The sequence below is a fragment of the Mus musculus genome, chromosome 3 (assembly GCF_000001635.26).
Source record: "Mus musculus strain C57BL/6J chromosome 3, GRCm38.p6 C57BL/6J".
In the NCBI taxonomy this organism is placed as follows: domain Eukaryota; kingdom Metazoa; phylum Chordata; class Mammalia; order Rodentia; family Muridae; genus Mus; species Mus musculus.
In genome coordinates, this window is record NC_000069.6 from 112289524 (window position 1) to 112310444 (window position 20921).

Below are 20921 nucleotides of genomic sequence, written 5' to 3' on the forward strand. Positions count from 1 at the left end.
TTATGAGAAATGTTTACAGGATTTAAATACAAATGAAAATATAATAACATGAATTAACATTTTAATTCTAGCATCTCTCACAACTGGGAAACAAACTTGTGAGAGAAAATTGAATTCATCCGACTGTATCCTTGTACGTTAGCTCGTAGACATTATAGGATAACCTTGAGAAAAAGGCATTTTAAACACAGACACACACAGTCTTAAAATCACAAAAATATAACTACTTGGAATTGATGTTCAAGTCATGGTTTAAATTTATTTACTCAGTACAATCCTTACAAAAATGCTTAGATGGTTATAAAGAGATAGAAACTTTTTGTTAGAAAGGAGTACTTACTATTATTTGTTTTCATAAATTAGGTATAACTTGAAAAATAGTTCAAGTAAAAATGAAAATAAAATGTAATATGAAATGCAATGATTTAACCTAAGCTTAATTTTCTATTTTGAAATACCATGTGGGGTATATCTTTTAGTATCCACACGGGGAGAACTCTCTAGGTGCTCAGTGACTGTTTTCTTTTGTTAGTCTTTGTTTTTTTCAGCAGAACGGGAAGTGCTTGTCAAAGCAGAGCATAAAGTGGATTAGAATTTGAAATCAAATGTCATTAGATACCATATGAAGAAGGATGAACCAGATATTGTCCTCAGCTTGCCAATGCCCATTATAGAGGGTGCCAAGCTAGAGTCTGTTTTCCTGGTAATTTTTAAAAAGATTTTATTTTTGCGTGATGATATAATATTATTATTCATTTTTCAGCATTTCATATCAAGTATTTTCATCATAGTCACTCAGCACTTCCCCCTCAACTATTCTCAGACACACCTGTTCTTCCTTTCTCCCTACACATTTTTACCTTGTGTCAGTTTTTTTCTTTTTCTTTTCCTTAATAAGCTTAATCTTGTAGCAAATTTTCTGGTCTTCTGAGTCTTACAAGTTTTCTCCATCATCTTCCTGAGCCTTAGGTGCAGGGCCTATGTTGGAAATGTGTTGAGTACAGGCACCAGAGATGGTTCAGTTGTTCTTTGTATCTGACCAGTCGTGACTTTCTGCTATGTTATCTCTCTGCTGAAGAAGAATGTCTCAGATGTGTAAGTGCTACCATATATGTAAAAAGAGCAATGAGTTTGAAGAATACTGATAGAAATTGCACCAATTTGGGGAATGAGCTGAAGCACATTTTTTTTCTAACTTTTGTTATCTAACCAGACATGGAAAATTGTCTAAGTTTTACATTCTAGGCATGAATCCCTCCTAGTGAGCAGGTCTTAAGGCCAATTAAACTGCTGTTTGTTCTCTATAGAATATTAATGCCACCATGGAGACCTTTCAGAATACTTGCCTCTCTGGTTATTGTTATAGTTTGTGGTGTGACATTTATGAATATTGACTTCTTTTCTCCATTGGCAGGTTACATAGCTCTCTACAATGTTCTGAGTGCTACTAAACAAAGAGGAGGCCTACTTATCTAAGTCCTACATTCAAAAGATGTGGTGTCTTCAGCAAACCATTATCTGTTTAGCAACATTTTCTAAGTTTGCAAAATAATTGTCATGATAAAATTTTTTTATTGAAAGAGATAAGGTCCTTACAAATGAATAAGATTCGGGATTAGAATACCAATGTATTCTGTCATCCTATATGTTGGTGGTGTTTATGCAAAACATACAACATAATATCTCTTCTTCTCCTTTGTTCTTTGCTTTTATAATAGAGTATAATGCCCATGAACCAATGATACAAATTGGTTTAAAAAAATCCTTGATCACTACATTATCTTCATTAGTATACACTATACCCTATTGTATTTTAACAAAATGTAATATAAAAGTAAACATAAATATAAGAAATTCTGTGACTTGTTTTTGCTAAGCTTGAAGATCTTTTGTAAAGCCATAGAAAACCTGGTATTGCAGAATCTTCCTAAAAAACATCTCTATATGAAATTAGTTTAAATGAAGTTACCATATAATAGAAGATACAATACTCCAAACAGATAGAACTCATATGTTTCTAAATTAAGATGCAGTAACATGAATGTGTTATATATGTATTTTTAATTTATTGGCCATTGTAACACCTAGAACTCACCAATGTATACAATGTGAGTGGCTTTGTAGTACTCAGTCCTAAATGGATGTCATTATTAAACCCTTCCCCTCAATACTCAGTAATATATGCAGAAGAGGTGAAAAACAAAACAAAACCAAACAAACAAACAAAAAGCTGTAAGGGCCATAGCAGTTGACTACACTAAGGAAATAGCATTTTCAGGATGGATAAACTCACAACCCCACAAAGACTGTGATAACCTTCACAAGACCTTCAAAATTTCAAGCAAAACAAAAACACACTACAGAAAGCAAGAAATAGAAAGCCATGAAGCTATCTGCAATATACAACTGCTAGAGGAAAGAAAATCTGTTTTCTACGTGGAGTAACAGCAGGTATATGACCTGCACTCTATGGCCAAAACCAGACACCATGTTAAGTCTGTGTGTGTGTGTGTGTGTGTGTGTGTGAGAGAGAGAGAGAGAGAGAGAGAGAGAGAGAGAGAGAGAGAGAGAGAGAGAGAGAGAGAGAGAGAATGAATCTCTGTGTATGAGTATGTGTGTATGAATTTGTGAATATATGTGTTAGGGTGTGTGCATGCATGTGTGTGTGTGTGTGTGTGTGTGTACATATGTGTTTGTGTGTGTGTGTGTGTGTGTGTGTGTGTGTGTGTGTTATTGGAGTTTCTTGTAAGAGAGAGAAAGAACACAGGTGAATATTTCCAAAGAGTCTAGAAGTAGTTGGGGAATAGAAAAATGTAGGATAAAAATATTTTGGGTGAAAATTGAAAAATAAAATAAAAAAGGAGTGGTCTAAGTTAATATATTAGGGGGCACATATGCATGGTACAATCTTTTATATGAGTAAACTACATTTGCAAAATGGGTTACCACATTGACCACTGATGTTTCTACTATACGGTATAGTGTCTACCTGGGAGATTATAATTCAAATATCTTTGGAGAACAATAATCAAATTGAGCATAAGATGAAGTCAAAGGATTTGTTGAGCTACCAACTTCTGTTGACAAATGTGCACACTATGCTGTATACTGAATGGCAATAAAATAGAGGTTTTACTATACTCAATGATATTTGTCAGGGTTATCCTCTCAATACTATGACTTAACTTAGGAGTGAGATTTCTATCTCATAATGGTGTTTTCCTGATTCATATATTTATAAGCTAGAGCACCTTTTCACATTTTTTTCAAGTTTTCTTTTTGATCATTAATATCTCATATTTGGATATACATACATATATATATATATATATATATGAATGAGAGAATTTTACACATATATTCTGTCTATTTCTAATAAAGTGATGGTTATGGTTAAATTCATATTTATTTTAACCTTATGGCATAAACTACTTTTAAAAATATTTTCTCTCATGCTCTGAGTTGACTTTTTATGTTCTTAATTGAATCCCTGGAAACACAATGGATGACTTTAAGTTTTCTTTTTTTCTTCCTTCTTTGCCTTCTTTTTTGACATTTCTTTTATTTTCAGTGTTGTATATAATATTACTTTCTACCTTAAAGAATGGAGACATGTGCCAAAGCTCCTTTTTAGAGTTTGTATATTCACTCTTATATTTATATCTATTCATTATTATTTAACTTCTGTGCATATTATGAGGTGTGTGTTCTGATTCATTCCTTGGCCCAAGGATATCCAGTTATTGAAAACAAATGCCTTAGTTATTGAATTGTGTCTTACTTTTTCATGACTGAGCTAACAATAGGGAAAAAAACACATGATGAAAAAATGTATTTTTATTGATATCTGAGGCTACAATTCATTCTAGCAAGCAAATATAACTGAAGATAGCTCTATAAAAATATGAGTCTTATCCTGTTTATTCATAAATCAGTCAGCAGAGTAATGAAGTAATGGGAATGTTGATGACCAACCAGTGGTCTCAACTTTTATTTCCTTTAATTTAATTTAATTTAATTTAATTTAATTTAATTTTTTTAGAACAGGCCCTAGGCTATGGAATTGTATCATTTGTACATTTGTCAATCCACCCCAGCCAGTTAATCTTTTCTCTAAAAGATATTGCAGAACATCTGAACTGTGTCTAAGTAATATTTTAGATATTACATTGTCTTGTTTTGGTTTTAAGTTCATTTGCCTATAAAGACTTGCGAATTCATCTGTCACAAAAGTATAGATGTGTCATCATGATTGACAGACCGAGTGCTGGTAGACTTAGCATTGTTTTAATTGTTTGTTTTGCTTTTGGAAACTCCATAGTGACTAATTTATGTCATAACTAGACATGTCTACATTTTCACCAGATACCCATTGCTCTTTACATTGTTGTCATCATTAGCTAGCCACTACTGTTGTTTTGTTAATGATTGTCATCTAGAGTAGTTTGAGGTAAATTCCCAATGTAGTTTTTTTTCTAATGTGACTAGTTTAATTGTTATCATCACTGACCAATAAACAAATACACTTCCTTCCTTTATTTTAGGGCATGAATAATTTGCTTTTCTGTAATCAGGAAAGGCAGCTACCAAAAACTTCAAGGGAAATATTTAGCTTCACAAATGTTTAATTTAAAATGTATTGCTGTAAACTGACAACAAATGCAAAATTAAATAACAAATACATCAAATAAGAATATTTTCAACTTATATACTAATATTCTAATGTCATAAGCTTTAGTCATTTTCCTAAAATAATAGGTAAAATTCAAACACCTAATTAAATGAAAAAGAAGTTATAACTGAAGACATAATCAAAGGAAGGTCTTACATTAAAAATAATAAAGCCAAATCTGAAATTCTGTAGTTAGTGGGTAGATCTATTTGTTCACAGTTCAGTGAAATTGTTTGTCTTTGATTGTAGAAGAGGACAGTGATCGGCTTCTAATTGATACCATATGGCAGAGGAGATGGAATAGTTGGATACAACTCCATATTTCCAGGCAAAAGAAACCCTAGAAGCACTACTGGGTAGCTCAACAAATTAACGACCCATTCTGTAAATATTCATATGTCAAGGAACTATGCATAATCTGTAGTGACTAAAAATATATACTTTTTATTTATAGCCAGCAATAGGTGAAGGCAAGTAGCCCCATAACAACCTGTGCAAGCTTGGGGCCTGAATTTACTCCAGTCAGCCCTGCTGATGAGAACACCACCCAGGTAAAATTCGGATTACAGTCTTGCAAAAAACCTGGGGCAGATAACTGGCACTATTATTTTATATTAAAGTAAATTCAATAAAAAAAACTTTGTATAGATGATATCTTTTTTCCTTTTTATCAGCTATGTTCTTCCTTTACATTTCAAATGCTATCCCCAAAGCCCCCATATCCCCCTGCCCTGCTCCCCAACCCATCTACTCCTGCTTCCTGGCCCTGGAATTCCCCTCTACTGGTAAGCAGATATAAGCCCAGAAACTTAGAATACCCAAGATACAATTTGCAAAACAAATGAAACTCAAGAAGCAGGAAGACCAAACTGTGGATACTTCTCTCCTTCTTAGATTGGAGAACAAAATACCTATTGATGTAGTTACAGAGACAAAATTCTGAGCTGAGAAGGAAGGAAGGACCATCCAGAGACTGCCTCAATCAGGGATCTGTCACATAAACAGCCACCAAACCGAGACACTATTACATATGCCAGAAAGATTTTGCTGACAGGACCCTGACATAGCTCTCTCTTGTGAGGCTGTGCCAGTGCCTGGCAAATACAGAAGTGGATGCTCATAGTCATCTATTGGATGGAACACAGGGCCCCTAAAGAAAGAGCTAGAGAAAGTACCCAAGGAATAACAATATGAAGGAACCAGTACCCCCACCCCCCACCCCAGAGCTGTGTCTCTAGTGGCATATGTAGCAGAGGATCACCTAGTTGGCCATCAATGGGAGGAGAGACCCTTGGTCTTGTAAAGATCATATGCCTCAAAGTAGTTTTAATGTGTATTTTCATAATGGTTTAGGATGACAGAATAGATTCCCTAATTTTATGTACATAGTATGTAATTTTATTTATCTTTTAATAATTTCTTGTTTGATTGATTGACCCATTAACAATGATCGATGTCTTCATTGATCTATTAATTAGTCTAATTCTTTTATTTCCAGATATCTTTAAATTTCAACTTTTCAATTTTTTTCCATTATCAATCTACAATTTAACTGTGGGACTATGTTCTGTCTAAACTCAAAGTTTAGGGAACCTTAGCTTTTTACACCATTGGAGAAATATTAGAGGGTATTCTATGCAGTATTGAAGAAAATGTATATTGTTCTAACTAGTGGAATATTTTGTGCCAGAGATTTTGTATTTATCCTCAGATGCAATGAAACTCCTTAACTTTACTGATAGCTTCAGTGTATCCTGGAAAATGTTACCAAGTTAACTCCATAGCATTTTGGCTTTGATTGCCTCTAGATAGGTGCAACTTGTTCTTTAAATTCAGCACTCTGGCCAGCAGGAACTGATTTTATTTCTGGGAGGTTAGTCAGTAAGTGATTCTTTGGACATATTAAATTTATCTTCACAACAAAATGCTGTTTAAGATGAATTTAATTTTAGACCAAATTGTGCAACTACAACTCTCTTGGAGATACATATTCCCAAGAAAAGAAACTCCAAGTGGAACAAATTATTGTTTGTGCATTAGGGATAATCCTTGTGAAATGTTTAGATCTCTCTATTCTATAAGTGGTGATTGGCAACTCTGAGAGAAAAAGAGGCACGCTGGGGATTTGAATAACATCAAGTTAATGAGTCATACATTCTGCTCTCCTAATGAGGCTCAGTGGACTCTAGTTTATATAAATAATAATTATGCTTCTGCTAGATTTTGAAAATGAAATTTCCCATGTTTTATTCCACTTTTCTTATTTTAGTATTAACACACAACATCATTATCATGCCCTCTGAATGTTAATATTTTGCCATATGGCTATTTGAAAATTTAAATTACATATTTTATTAAAGAAATTTTATGAAATGAGTATAAAAAATTTTAAATCATCTAATAAAACTAAAGCTAGGTAATTATCAGTGTAAAAAGGATAACATTAGCTTTGTAAGAATTAGATCTTTGAAGGAATAAATATAATTAAATTAATAGTGTTAAACAAAATGTTGAAAATCCTTTTTATTCCACATTATGACACTATTGTCACAAAATTTTTGCTACCAGAATTATTTCATTAATATCTAATGTTATCATGTGACGTTTTACAAGTAAATACAAATCTATATTAATGTTGATGGCAGATTTTAAGGCAGATAATTAGGTAATATGACTTTGATTACAGGTTTAATAATTTATAATCAATATCACCATAAAACTACTCCAAGTTTTAATAAAACTTGCATCTGGACAGTATAAGCAGGTGTTAGCTAGTAAATATATGAGCTTTCTTTGCAAAACTCCAGAGTTTGATTTACAAGCACCAAGGATACAGCTCTGATATCTTTTCAATGTACACAAATGGAATGAGTTTATAGTTAAATTAAAGTTAATTACAGAGGGTTCTTTTGCTGTAGATGCTCAGTTCTGAAAATGTAGCTTTAGACTAGCTTGTTCCAATACAGTGCTTTATGCTGGTTGGTTTTGGGGCAACACATATTTAATAGATAGCCTTTAATTTATGAATAAAATATGTTTTAATGTTATCATATATATAATATAAGCAATTTTTTATTCTTATAATTTTTTATACATATTTTACCTATTTCTGGTGTTTATATAACCTCAAGAAAACATATATAATTTTGCTATCTGTATAATATTATGTGTTTTAACTTGAATTATTGCCATTATATATTATCAGTAGAATTAAAGCACATGGCAATAAGAAAATTCAGTGGTTCAAATGTAGAAAAGTAAGTCCTGTATATTGTTATTGAAAGTTCAAACAAGCTAACAAACAAAAGTTTACAGATTATTGAAAATGTAAAGCAATGATAATATTGCTTATAATAATGTAATAAATATAAATATATATGGTATAACTTTATCCGTAAATTTATCTTCATTGATGAATGCTCTCATTGTTTGTAAGTGAAGGCTTTTCTTCAGAATGTCATCAATATCAAGCCATCTGATCATATATACTCCAAAACCTTCTAGTTGTCTCTATTAAATGAAGTTTGATTGTCTGAATGGAGATTTTGCTCAGGTTTTTCAGTTCTGGGATTTTATTTATGTTCAAATAATACTTAACATCCTTTTATGTAGGTGCTACTTCATCTCATATTTCTGTGTAGTTCTTTTATGTCTCATTTGGGAAAAACGTACTTGGATATTAGCTCTCTACATCCTGATTTGAGGCTATTGTTTGCTTTCTTCTTTCTATGCAGGGTTAAATCATTCACTTTGCAGAGATTAGTAACATATTTCTACCCCTAATTCTGGCATTGCTTTTTGCCAACATTGTTTTCAGTATTTTATTTAGTGATTCCGACAAATATTTCTGTTTAGTAAGTGAAGGAATCAAAGAAAGACAGCTCAGGAGTTAGGGAGGGAAAGAGAAAGAAATGAGAAGTGTTTAACAGCCTTGTCCAGATATTTAAAGGAAATTATAATGCCTCTTTCCAGACAAGAAAGGACAGGGAAAAAACGAAGCATTTTAAGTCTCGGATCTTAGTATGTATATGTAACTTTAACTGGATTAAAAAATAATGAAATTGGATCCATTATAAAACATTTAACTCAGAAGTATATATATATATACATATATATTTCTAAAATTCACAGAACTGCCATTTTTTTTCAAATCAAGGCTCTGAGTAGAAAAGATTGATACTACTGTTGGAAGTTTACTCTAAAATCAACTGTGATTAGTCTTTCATAGAATATTGGTCTCCTCCTCAGTCAACACATGGCATTGCACCTACTTCTCTTCTGCATGGGGTGCAAGCCCCTCTTTAGACTGAGAGTTTGTTCCTCACTCTCAGCTCTGGAAGACAACGACTAAATAGGTCAATAATATCAGTTTCATGCTATGTGATGGAAGACATCCTAGACTTCCTGTCGTTTCAATTTCAACCATATGAATTTTTATTCATACAATTTTATTAATTTGAAAACATTCTTTAATTTGAGTGCTAATGTAAAATAATTGAAATCAGGAACTTTAAGAAGTATTAGAAACTTTTGGGCCACTGAAACATTTTTTTTCTGGCCAGAAAAGTTCAAATTATTCTGAATTTTCCTTGACAGTTACATAAGTAAAGGATTCATAGAATATACATTATGAAATACTATTCAACCCCAATCAATATACCTTGCATAGATGTTTCTGTCGAGTCATGAGTCACTATATAACTTTGGTCATTTTATTTTTGTAAGATTTTTATGTACAATATTTCTTATCAGTACTTTACATGTATATTTTTCCATGATTTTTGAAAGCTGTTTTGTTACATGAAGTCAGTATTATAGTACCAATCTTAATAGCAATATTTAAGAATCATTCTGTGGCTTCTAATGATAAAACATGCTTTAAATATAAAATTACATGCAAGTTTTTAACTCACTTAGTATATCACTTTTAAAATTATTTTAAATTGTCTTCTTAAAATAAAGCAATTTTTGATGCTCATTTGACTATGACTGTAACAACAAGATAATATAGTTAACATTATTCCCTCTAGAGTCTTAATTAAGTTATGACAAACATGGTATAATTATGAGAATAAAATCATGCCCAGGCACATCATCATGTCTATATGCAGTGAGAGCATCATGGGGCAATTTTACTCTCACATTTATGTATGCAAATGGGGAAAAGAGATCCTTTAATCACAGTGTGATATTGAGTGAAAATTATTTTGAAATTTAAGGGAAACTGGATAGTCACTTCTTTGAACTAAACCAATTCAAGCCATATATTGTCTCAATTATAAAATGCAGAAGACTACATGAATTTGAAAGGGAGTAGGTAAGATTATATGGGAGGGTTTGGAGAATGACTGGGAACAAAGAATTGTTGAAATTAAACCTAACTCTCAAAAGTAAATGAACAAACCATCCTTTATTTTTGTAATGAAGGAAATAAATCCTTATCAGAAAGTAATAGAATGTAACTGTTTTCAACTTAACTGGTGTTTTGCAAGAAGGAAGATTAAATCTGTGTGGTTATTATTGTATTTTTAGTATATTACAATGTGTTCCAATCATCAGGGACTCATGGACTTAAAATACTAGTAGATGAGTTACACAGAGGTGATTATTAGGAGCTTGATACACTATCACTATGTATTGTGGGTCCCCAAATTATGCAGTATCTCCTAAGGACCCCCACATTTAAGGAAACAGCAAATATGTATTCATGGGGAATAATTTTGAATATAAGATTATATTTATTGTGGAATTCATTACAGGTATGTCCTATTATACCTGTGCATAGATAGAAATCTTAGGGAATTCTCTCTTTACTTTTGTATTTTTATGTGACCATGATATGAACAGATATATATTAAGATGGTATTGATATCATGAGACAATGTAAGCTCCAGCCTATCATTGACTGTAAGAGCTTTAGGAGTCACAGAATGCTACATCTGTCTCTGTCAGCTGATCTTGTCATTAATGGAAATAATCTCTCCCCTATTTAACAAAGACAGACATTTTCTAAGATTATAAAACTGAAAATGATATATGACATAAATTTAAATATTCAACAACAATCTTTTCTCTGTTCATTGCTTGATAGCTGACAAATCATTCAGGAATTACTTCTGGGATCCTCACTTCACTCCTGGTGTTAATGTGGCAAAACCTTTTGCCTAAATGAAAAGAATGACTTAATGGGATTCATCCAGTATACAGACACCAAACCCAGACACTATGGTAGATGCCAAGAAGTGCTTGCAAACAGGAGCATGATATAGCTGTCTCCTGAGAGGCTCTGTCAGAATGTGACAAATACAGAGGTGACATATACAGCCAATCACTGGACTGAGCACAGGGTCCACAATGGAGGAGTTATTGAAAAGACTGAAGGAGCTGAAAGGGTTTGCAACCCCATAGGAAGAACAACAATATTAACCAAGAGCTCCCAGGGACTAAACCACCAACTGTAGCATACCCATGGCTACAGCCGCAGATGTAACAAAGGATGGTCTTGTAGGTCATCAATGGGAGGAGAGGCCCTTGGTCCTAGGAAGGCTCAATCCCCAGTATATGGAATGTTAGGGTAGGGAGGGTGTATGAGCACCCTCATAGGAGCAGAGAGAGGGAGGATAGAACAGGGTGTTTTGGAAGGGGAAACCAGGAATGGGGATAACATTTGAAATGTAAATAAATAAGATATCCAATAAAAAAAAAGAATGAAAGAAAATCACTGTATTAAAAATTCACCTTATACATTTTTTTTTAAAAATTTTAGAATCTTTTACTTTACCAGATCCCAAATTGGAGTGTTGTTTTAAAATTTAATTATTTATTTACGTTAGGGTGGTCATAAGTTACACAAAATACATATGGAGGTCAGTAACTAACTCAGGAGAATTTTTCCCCTTTTTATAATATATAGGTTCCAGGGCTTGAACTCAGATCATCTGACTTGGGGGCTCACACCCTTTCCTTCATCTCAATGGTTCATAATTCCTTTTTGAGAAAAAAAAACCATGAAATAAATAATGAAATGACACAGCAGTTTCAAAGATTTCCAGCAGAGACACTGTCATCTTCCTTTTGTATCAGTAGTATCAAATAGAAATACTACTGGTATTTCTCTTTGAGTGCATCAAGTACCTAATACTGCTAAGATTATGTGACTAGACAATACTGTTCATGAATGAGTAGTGAGTTTATACTTTTAGATACCTTTTTAGATGTAGGTAAACAAGGATAAACAGAGGGTAATATAATTGAGTAGATATATCAGTCATTGTGTTATATGTACCTTATAAATCATTAACTAGAGATCTATAGGTTTTTTACAATGTGATAATATGGGTGATATAACATGCTGAATAAGTATATGAATTATGAGAATAAACTGTATGACTTTGTGTGAGGTCCACTGCTATAGTTACTCTAGGACACACTTCAAACTACTCTTAAATTTTAATCACATCTTCTATGTTCTGTATTTTTTATATCTAAAATCTGTTCACTATACTCATTTATATTATAAATAATAAATTATGTTATGTGGGCTAACACTTAAATTATGTACAAGTAATAAATAAATATCCATAAATTTTACTGTTATTTCCTACCATTAGAGAGACCTGTAGGTGGCTGTGTTCATATAGCTTACATCTTTAATATCTGGGGGAGGGGGTCTGTGAAGTTTAAAATCACTCTGTTTCAAGATGATGCATGAAGCATATGGTGGAAAGAGGTTCTTAATGACCTTCTGAATCTCATGGCTTAATTTTATCACATTAGCAACTCTCACTACTGCTTTGAAAGACTATGTTCTGATAAAAGTGTCTAATGATATTTTGTATGATGAATTCTTTCAACCTAGATTTTTTAATTGCATTTATTTTTTTAAATTCTTTTATCCCTTCTCACTGTCCAGTCTTCATCCCCTTCCTGGTCTGTCCCGCCATGGATCCCTTCCTATACCTCCTCCTCCCTATCCCTGTCTCCAAGAGGGTGTCCTCACCCCTCCATGGCCACCCAACAAGATACCCCCCCCTGGGGCCCCAAGTCGCTCAAGGGTCAGGTGTGCACTGAGGCAAAAAGAAGGACAGGAAAATTTTTAAAAAATGTATACAGTTTGAAGATTAATTAAATAAATTAAAAAGTCTGGATGAGCTCTCTTTCTGTTCCCAGCACAGCCATGGTTCGTGGTCCCAAGAAACACCTGAAGCGCGTAGCTGCTCCAAAACATTGGATGCTGAATAAGTTGACTGGCATGTTTGTTCCTCGTCCATCCACTGGTCCTCACAAGCTGAGGGAATGCCTGCCTCTCATCATTTTCCTAAGGAACAGACTTAAATATGACCTGACTGGAGATGAAGTAAAAAAGATTTGCATGCAGCGATTCATTAAGATTGATGGGAAAATCAGGACCGATATAATCTACCCTGCTGGGTTTAAGGATGTCATCAGCATTGACAAGACCGGAGAGAACTTCCGTCTGATCTATGACACCAAGGGTCGCTTTGCTGTTCATCGTATTACACCCGAGGAGGCCAAGTACAAGTTGTGCAAAGTGAGAAAGATCTTTGTGGGCACAAAAGGAATCTCGCATCTGGTGACCCATGATGCTTATACTATTCGATACCCTGATCCCCTCATAAAGGTGAGTGACACCATTCAGATTGAGTAGGAGACAGGCAAAATAACTGACTTCATCAAGTTCGACACTGGGAACCTATGTATGGTGACTGGAGGTGCTAACATGGGAAGAATAGGTGTAATCACCAACAGAGAGCGACATCCCGGCTCTTTTGATGTGGTTCATGTGAAAGATGCCAATGGCAACAGCTTTGTCACTCGGGTGTCCAACCCTTTTGTTATTAACAAGGGCAACAAACCATGGATCTCTCTTCCCTGAGAAAAAGGAATCAGCCTCACCATTGCTGAAGAGAGAGACAAGAGGCTAGCGGCCAAACAGAACAGTGGGTGAAATGGTCTCTAGGAGACATGCTGGAAAAGTGTTTGTACAAGCCATTCGAGGCAACATACATGCTAGATTAAACAGCATGGTGAAACTACGAAAAAAAAAAGTGTGGATGAAAAAATTACAGAAAATACAACAATTCTGATTTTTAAAAGATTACTGCCATTCAAAAGGACCCTGAAGTTTTGCATTGGAACAATAGAGAAGGTTCTGTATAAATAACACCCCAAAGGATTGAGCATTTGATCTTGGAACAAAACAAATTTATTTAAAAGAAGATAGCCTAAACTGAGAATGTTTATGAAGAAGGTACCTGTTCAAAAACCTAGGAAAATACAAAAAGGCCACTGCAATTTTGGAATGAGTACCCAAAGCTCTATCCTGAAATGGAACACCATTTCATAGCACTATCCATGCCTACTATGGCTTCAGGAGGCTATGAGACCAAGCACAATGTGCTAGATTCTTGTCCTTATAAAGAAGTCTTGAGGGGGCCGCTGTACGAAGCTGGGAAGGTGAGCCTATGCTGAAAGAGTGATTCTAAGGTGTTGACTCTGTCACAAGTATGGGATGAAGCCTGAGGAAAGCTGCAGGCAGAAAGTGGCTCAAATAATAGAAATGATGGAGCAGAAAGTGTGATGCTGTACATCCTATTTTTAACCCAGATAAATATATCACAAGTTCAAGATATAGAACTGTAAGGTTTGGCATTTGCTCTGCCAGGGTTCAATATGGTTTTATTCTGACTATTTCTTATGTTCCATAATTCTATTCTTTCTGGGTGGTTAGGGTCCTTATGTGTCATTCTCATATAAGTTGGTTTTTATATTATAGGGTCTCACAATTAAGTGCCAGCTTTAAGGGCAAAGTGAGTACTTTTAAGCAGTGTTGTGATTTGAAGTTACACTAAATGCATCAACTGTTATGACATGGCCAGGAGGCAATGGACAACATAGTAGACATTTACAGTGCATAATGGATTTCTCTGTGTGTCAAGATATCAGGGGAGAGAGTTGTAGTGGCTAATCATGATGTCAGTGTCATGTGATTTAGAAACATTTTGGATATGAATCTGTGAACATGTCCAATAAAGATTCTCTAGATCAGGTTAGTTGACATAAAAGACTCACCCAAATGACTGTCAAGACAAAGTGAATTGGGCACCAGCATTCCTTATACTCCACTTCAACTGTTGATTCAGTGTGATCGATCATGTTATCTGGTCATACTGCTCTTTCTGTCATTCAAATCATGATGATTGACTGTACAAAGTAAAATTATAAAATATTTTATAAAGATAAAAAGCTTCAAGTTGATTTTGTGAGTAATTTTATTGCAGCAATGACACAAATAGCTAAGACATTTAATAAATAACATATTCTTTACAAGAATTCTTGACAAGCTTATAATTAGATATTCTTGTATTTAAAACTGATATGTTAATTATAATTTTGACCAGGTTCTTGGTCAAAAATATGGAAACAGTTACTTTGGCATTACAATTTGAATGCAAATTACTTCTTTTTAATTGGGGTAAAGAGTAATATATATATATATATATATATATATATATATATATATATATGTATATTCTATTGAAATCAAACTATATTGACTAACTCAATATTTTTAAGTATTTTCCTATTGCTGTGAAAATAGATATAATGAATAAATAAAATGTTTTATTTTTTTTTAGTTTCATTTCAGAGTACTATTGCCTGAGTTGATCTTTTGCATTGTTCTCCATAATACTTTGGCTTCAAAGAGAAAATATGACCAACTTTGTTTTCAGAAATAAGAAGAAAAGATGAGTATAAATTGCAGCCTAAGACAACTTAACTTCTTTATAGTAGCATCATGTGTAAGTATTATTAGAGAATCATTTACCATATTGCACATAATTTGTTGATATTCTACATAAATATGAATAGATTAAATATACATAAACATTGGGAAAGTCATGGGTCGACATACTGTTTTTATTTTCACAACATATTCTCTCTCTTGCATCATTTTTTCTTTGTTTATTATTTTGTTTAATTTAATGATTTTCTTGCAAATTATCTCCTAGCTCCGGTTCCAAATAAGTTGCTCTTCTTATAAATTTGTGCATGTCCTTTATCTAAGAATATCATTTCATTGTTTTGCTTGTTTAAACTTAACTCATCAAATTTTCAATTTTGTTTTTCATCAAAGAGAATTCTAGTCCCTTCTCTAGCCTCATGAGGAAAAGGGACTTTTTTTCTTTTCTCTCCACTTCTAGAAAAGAAGGACTGCTAGATCTATTTGGTGGAATTCTGATTCCTTGTCCTTTCTGGATATAGTCTTTAGAAGGTTTAATCTTTGAACTCTGTGAGCACAGGGAGTGGTTTTGAAGAGGACAACCAGAGTGAACTGTCAGGAGAGATTGGAGTTTAAAATTAATTCTTGGGGTGCTAGAGAGTTGGCTCAAAAGTTAAGAGGACTTGGTGGCTCACAACCATCTTTAACTAAAGTTCCATGGAATACATTATACTTTTCTAGGTTTAACAGACACCAGGTACGCATCACAATATAGTCTTATTAAATTGGTAACATAAAGGTGTTTTATCTTGATACTTTGTAGATATGATAATGCTTTCTCAAATATAGATTTATTTACTATTTAGCCACATATTTATCCAGTAATATAGGAAAAGGTAAACACATCCAACCTTCTGAAAATTGATCCTCATCTGTCCTGACATATTTTGAAAAAGATATTTCCTTTGTATGTCATATATGGTTAGCTGTGGTAGAAAACCTGAATCAAGTATGGTACATAAGGAAAATGATAAAAGAAGGATTTTAACCATGAGAAAGAGATTTGTAAATGTCAGAAACAAATATGTAACATGGTAGGGTAACTTTTATTATTCATTTTTAATTTGAAAAATAATAAGTGTTTCTTATGTGCTAATCATTAGAAAGTAGAATGCCAGATATCTCCCATAAACACAATCTTAGGAATGAAAACTCATTAATAATACTTCTGAAAAACTGTGCATAAGTCAATATACTTAATAGTGAAATTATATTTTCCATTAAACGTAATTCTCAGGAAGTTTAAAATAGAAGATTTTACTTTTCAAAGTAAGGGTATGGGTAATTAGGGGAGCACATTCTTTTATAACTGAAATGCATTAATGTAAAAAAAATAAGTGAATTGCAATCAATTACCTTCCTTAAGAATCATGTAAAGCCTTTGAAAATACTATTAAAGATATATATATCAAGGAATTAATAAAATGTACTCAGAATTAAAACTCTAAGAGTTCTGCAGAAGCAGAAGGGTAAAAATGTTGAAGCCAACTAAGAATATTTTAAAAAGGAAAAAAATGGTATAATGTAGCAAATGCCAGACAGGGACTTGTAAAAATGACAGCCCAATATGAATTAATTTACAGACTTAATTCAATTAGTTAAAAATGCACATGGGATTTCCCTATAAATTGATAAAATGACCTCAAAGAACATCAGGAGAAATAAAACTATAAAAGCAGTGATAAAACTGTCTTATTAAAAGGTTTTTACTTAAATGTAAATCATGTGAACCCACAGTTTTCTCAAGTGAATATGTTTTAAAATACCTTTTCTCTCTACTTTCATGGTTTATTTTATTGCTTTTCTTTTCTCCATGCCAACATTAGCTTTAAGCAGTGACCACTGTGTTGCTAACAAAATCACACATTATACTGCTGTATTTTAAAGACAATGCTAAATTTCCACCCTTAATGTTTATCTTGAGCTCAGTATTTTCCCATTGAAACAGTGCAATGGTAACCTCTCAGATCCCTAACACTATTGCTCTTTGTTTTTTCTTCAATATGGCTATAACATTATTTTCATCACTTTAAGATCAATTAAAAGAGATAAAAGTACATGAGATGTTTGTTTGATCCTAATAGTTTATTGATTAATGGTTACCACAGTTAATCTCTGGATAGTATAGAAGTTTTCCAATGTATGCTGTCATATATAATTCATTTCAGAGTGTAGATAATTATCTATTACAGTAGAGAAAAACTCTTTGTACAAATGCACTAGGCAGTATGCAGACACAGCAATCTGCACAGGGTCTCCAGAAGTGCTACCTTAGGCTCTTGGAAAGGATGTAGCTGAATCAGGCAGGCTCTTAGTGTCTGCCATTGTCTTCCTTTTGGCTCTCTACTGTCCTTGTTTTGCTAGAAGAATTCTGGGTTTGCCCTAATTCAAGTATCTTCTACTGCTTAAAGATTTGACAGCCCAAGAAGATTGTTCTGATTCATGAGGCATGGTAAGTCTTTTCTTCTGCAAGATCATTATGCTGCAGGTGAACTGAGATTGATAATAAGAAAAACGGTTAAAAACACAACTAATATTTAAAAGACATAATAATACCATTATTTCAGTTTCTTTTTATTATTATTATCTTTAATCTTTTTTTTTTTCCAGTCTAGGTGTTATCACCCTTCTGTTCTGCCCTCTGAAAGTTTCTCATTCTATTTCTTGTTCCACTCTCATCTCCAAGAGGATGTCCCCACTCCTCATACTCCCCACTCCTGACCAGGCCTCCCCACTTTCTGGGGCCTCAAGTCTTTCCAGTGTTAGGTGTGCCTTCTCCCACCAGACCAGGCAGTTCTCTCCTCCATATGTGTCAGGGACCTCATATCAGCTTCTGTATACTGCCTGGTTGGTGTCTAAGAGATCTTGTGGGCCCAGATTAGTTCAGTCTTCCTATGGGGTCGCCCTCCTCCTCAACTTTTTTCAGACTTTCCCTAATTCAACCACAGGGGTTCCAGACTTCTTAGATTATATTTTTCTCTTTTTTTTCACGTTTTAAAGTTTATTTCTCTGTGTATAATACAATTATTATTAATTATGATTTTGCCTAGTAAATTTTTCACACTTTAGGATCAATAAACTTTAATGTGGGAGAGAAGTAAAACCCAGTATCTAGCTCTGTAGCAGGATTCCAGTAGTCAAAGGACCTTATTTCTCTAGTTTCTATCTCTTGTGTTTTGTGTACAGGGAAAATATTGAACTTAAATTGTTTTGTTATTATAATTCTACTTCAAAGCTTAGGATAGTACCATTTTCTAAATTAATACTAGTGTATCTTGACTGAAGATTTCAACACACATTATTTTTCTGATCATTTTATTAAAAAATTATCTTGACATTAGGTCAACTTATTAAAATCTAGTATTTACTTGAGTGTTTTGAAGTATAGTAATGTGATTTTATTTCTATAAGTTAATATTAGCAACCCATTTTCTTAGTGGACTTATTTTAATTAGGATATACTATTTGTAAATTATTATTAGTCCAAAATGATTTATTTTTCATATAAGTCCAAATCAGAATCACATTTTTTACTCCATTATTTATAAACTTAATTAAAGTTTCCATGAATCATTTTATAATAGGAAGTAAATTACTACAACCTTATTAAAAATTATAAGAATGTTCAGTTCTCCTGCAAACTGGAGTCCAGGCTCAATTCTGTCACTTTTACAAACTCATTGTCATTATATCCTAAACAAGAACTGAAAGACAAACTCTTTTTTAAATTAACCATGTTTTCTGGAAAGTTCATAAAAAAAGAATATGAGAGGGTATCTCTCAAGAAATTTCCACTATTATACTGTTTCAAGCTTTCAATGTAGCATAAGATATTTAAGCTTTATAAAGTTATTTTTGTTTCTTTCTCAAATCAGATAAAATGTATTCATAGGTATATTGATTTGCATTTTCTATATTTGTGTGTATGCTTTTACATATTTTGCTGTTTATATTTACAATGTTACATGGCACAAATAACAAGTATGTACTTTATTCACTTAATTTCCATTTATTCTGTAACTTTATGATTTGTTTGTTTATTTTATATTTACATAACTTCACATGCCATTATTTAAAATGATAAAATATTTTATATTATTATGTTTGTGTATGCATTTATGTTTAATTTTACACTTTAATATATGAATGGATCTATTGTAAAAATTTAGAAAATGCTTTTAAAAATTGAGGGTACATCAATAAGTGCAGAAAGAAATAGAATGATATAGTCTCTTTAATGAAGGTAAAAATAAAGTTTAAAGACTATACCATAGAAAGAGAACTAAATATACTATAAATATTACATAATTGTTATTCACTTATAATATATTCTACGTCCCTAGTCACTTAATTTTAATGTAAATAAAACCTATTAAGTAGAAACCTATTAAATATTTTGGGACAATTGGACTGCTATTTTACAATCATAATTGTTGGATACATTCGAACAATAGAAATTTCCCATTGTCTTAGCCCCTTGGAATTCTGAAATTATTAATGTCTATTGAGGGTATATGTCCTCAGAGTTGGCACCCTATTGTTCTGTCTTAACATGTCAGGAAATGGCATTGATCTCATTCATAATGAGTCTGTTCTCACAACCAAATAACCTCCTGTAAGGTGTCAATTTAGGTTACCATTCCACTAGTAATTAAATTTTTAATACAAGAATTTTATGAGGCCATAGATAGTCAAATCACTACATATACACATTCAAATTATTTTATTACAATTTTAAAGAAAAAGTAATGAATTTGAGAATTTTATTTAAACCTTTCCAAACTGAAAAGTTCAGAATCTAAAGTGAAATTTTCAAGCAAGCAGTCTTATATACATTAAATTAATCAATAAAAACAAATATCTTCCTCATTCCTACCATTCCACACACATGGCAAGGAAGAAGTTTGTAACTGAAAAATCTCCCAGGTTGCTAATATACATCTGAAGTTGTATCTTGGAATATATTGTTCAAGAATATCTTATGTGAAAAACTTTTCTAATTTCCAGACACCTAGACCTCTACTTCTTAACATAAATAACCCCATAATCAGCATTTCTATGTCAGAAAATTGAGAGTTTCAAAATTACATGGAAAATTCCACACAAAGCTGTTGTTCTGCCTCGTCTCATTCCAAATCCATTACTGTTAATATTCTTTCTTTCTGCCTCACAATTTAATACCCCAAGAGAAATTTCAAATCATTATTCTCCGGCAAAAAGTAATGAAGTTGGTGATGACTATGTAGTGCTAGTGAAAAAATCATCAAAAGTCTTTATTGTGAGTGTAGAACGTTCCATTCTAAAGCCAAGTCTTCTTGTCTTTCATCCTTTCAATGCTAATAGTAAAGAGAATTGTCCCAGATAGCGCAGATGAAATGTGGTGAGGGGCCAGACTTGAACTTCACACTATTTAGTGCTAGAGCAGGGGACATAGGGTGATGACAT

General features: G+C 32.9%; 1 pseudogene; it reads left to right on the forward strand.

Annotated features, from left to right (window-relative positions):
• Positions 12825–13729, forward strand: Gm4859 (predicted gene 4859; annotated as a pseudogene).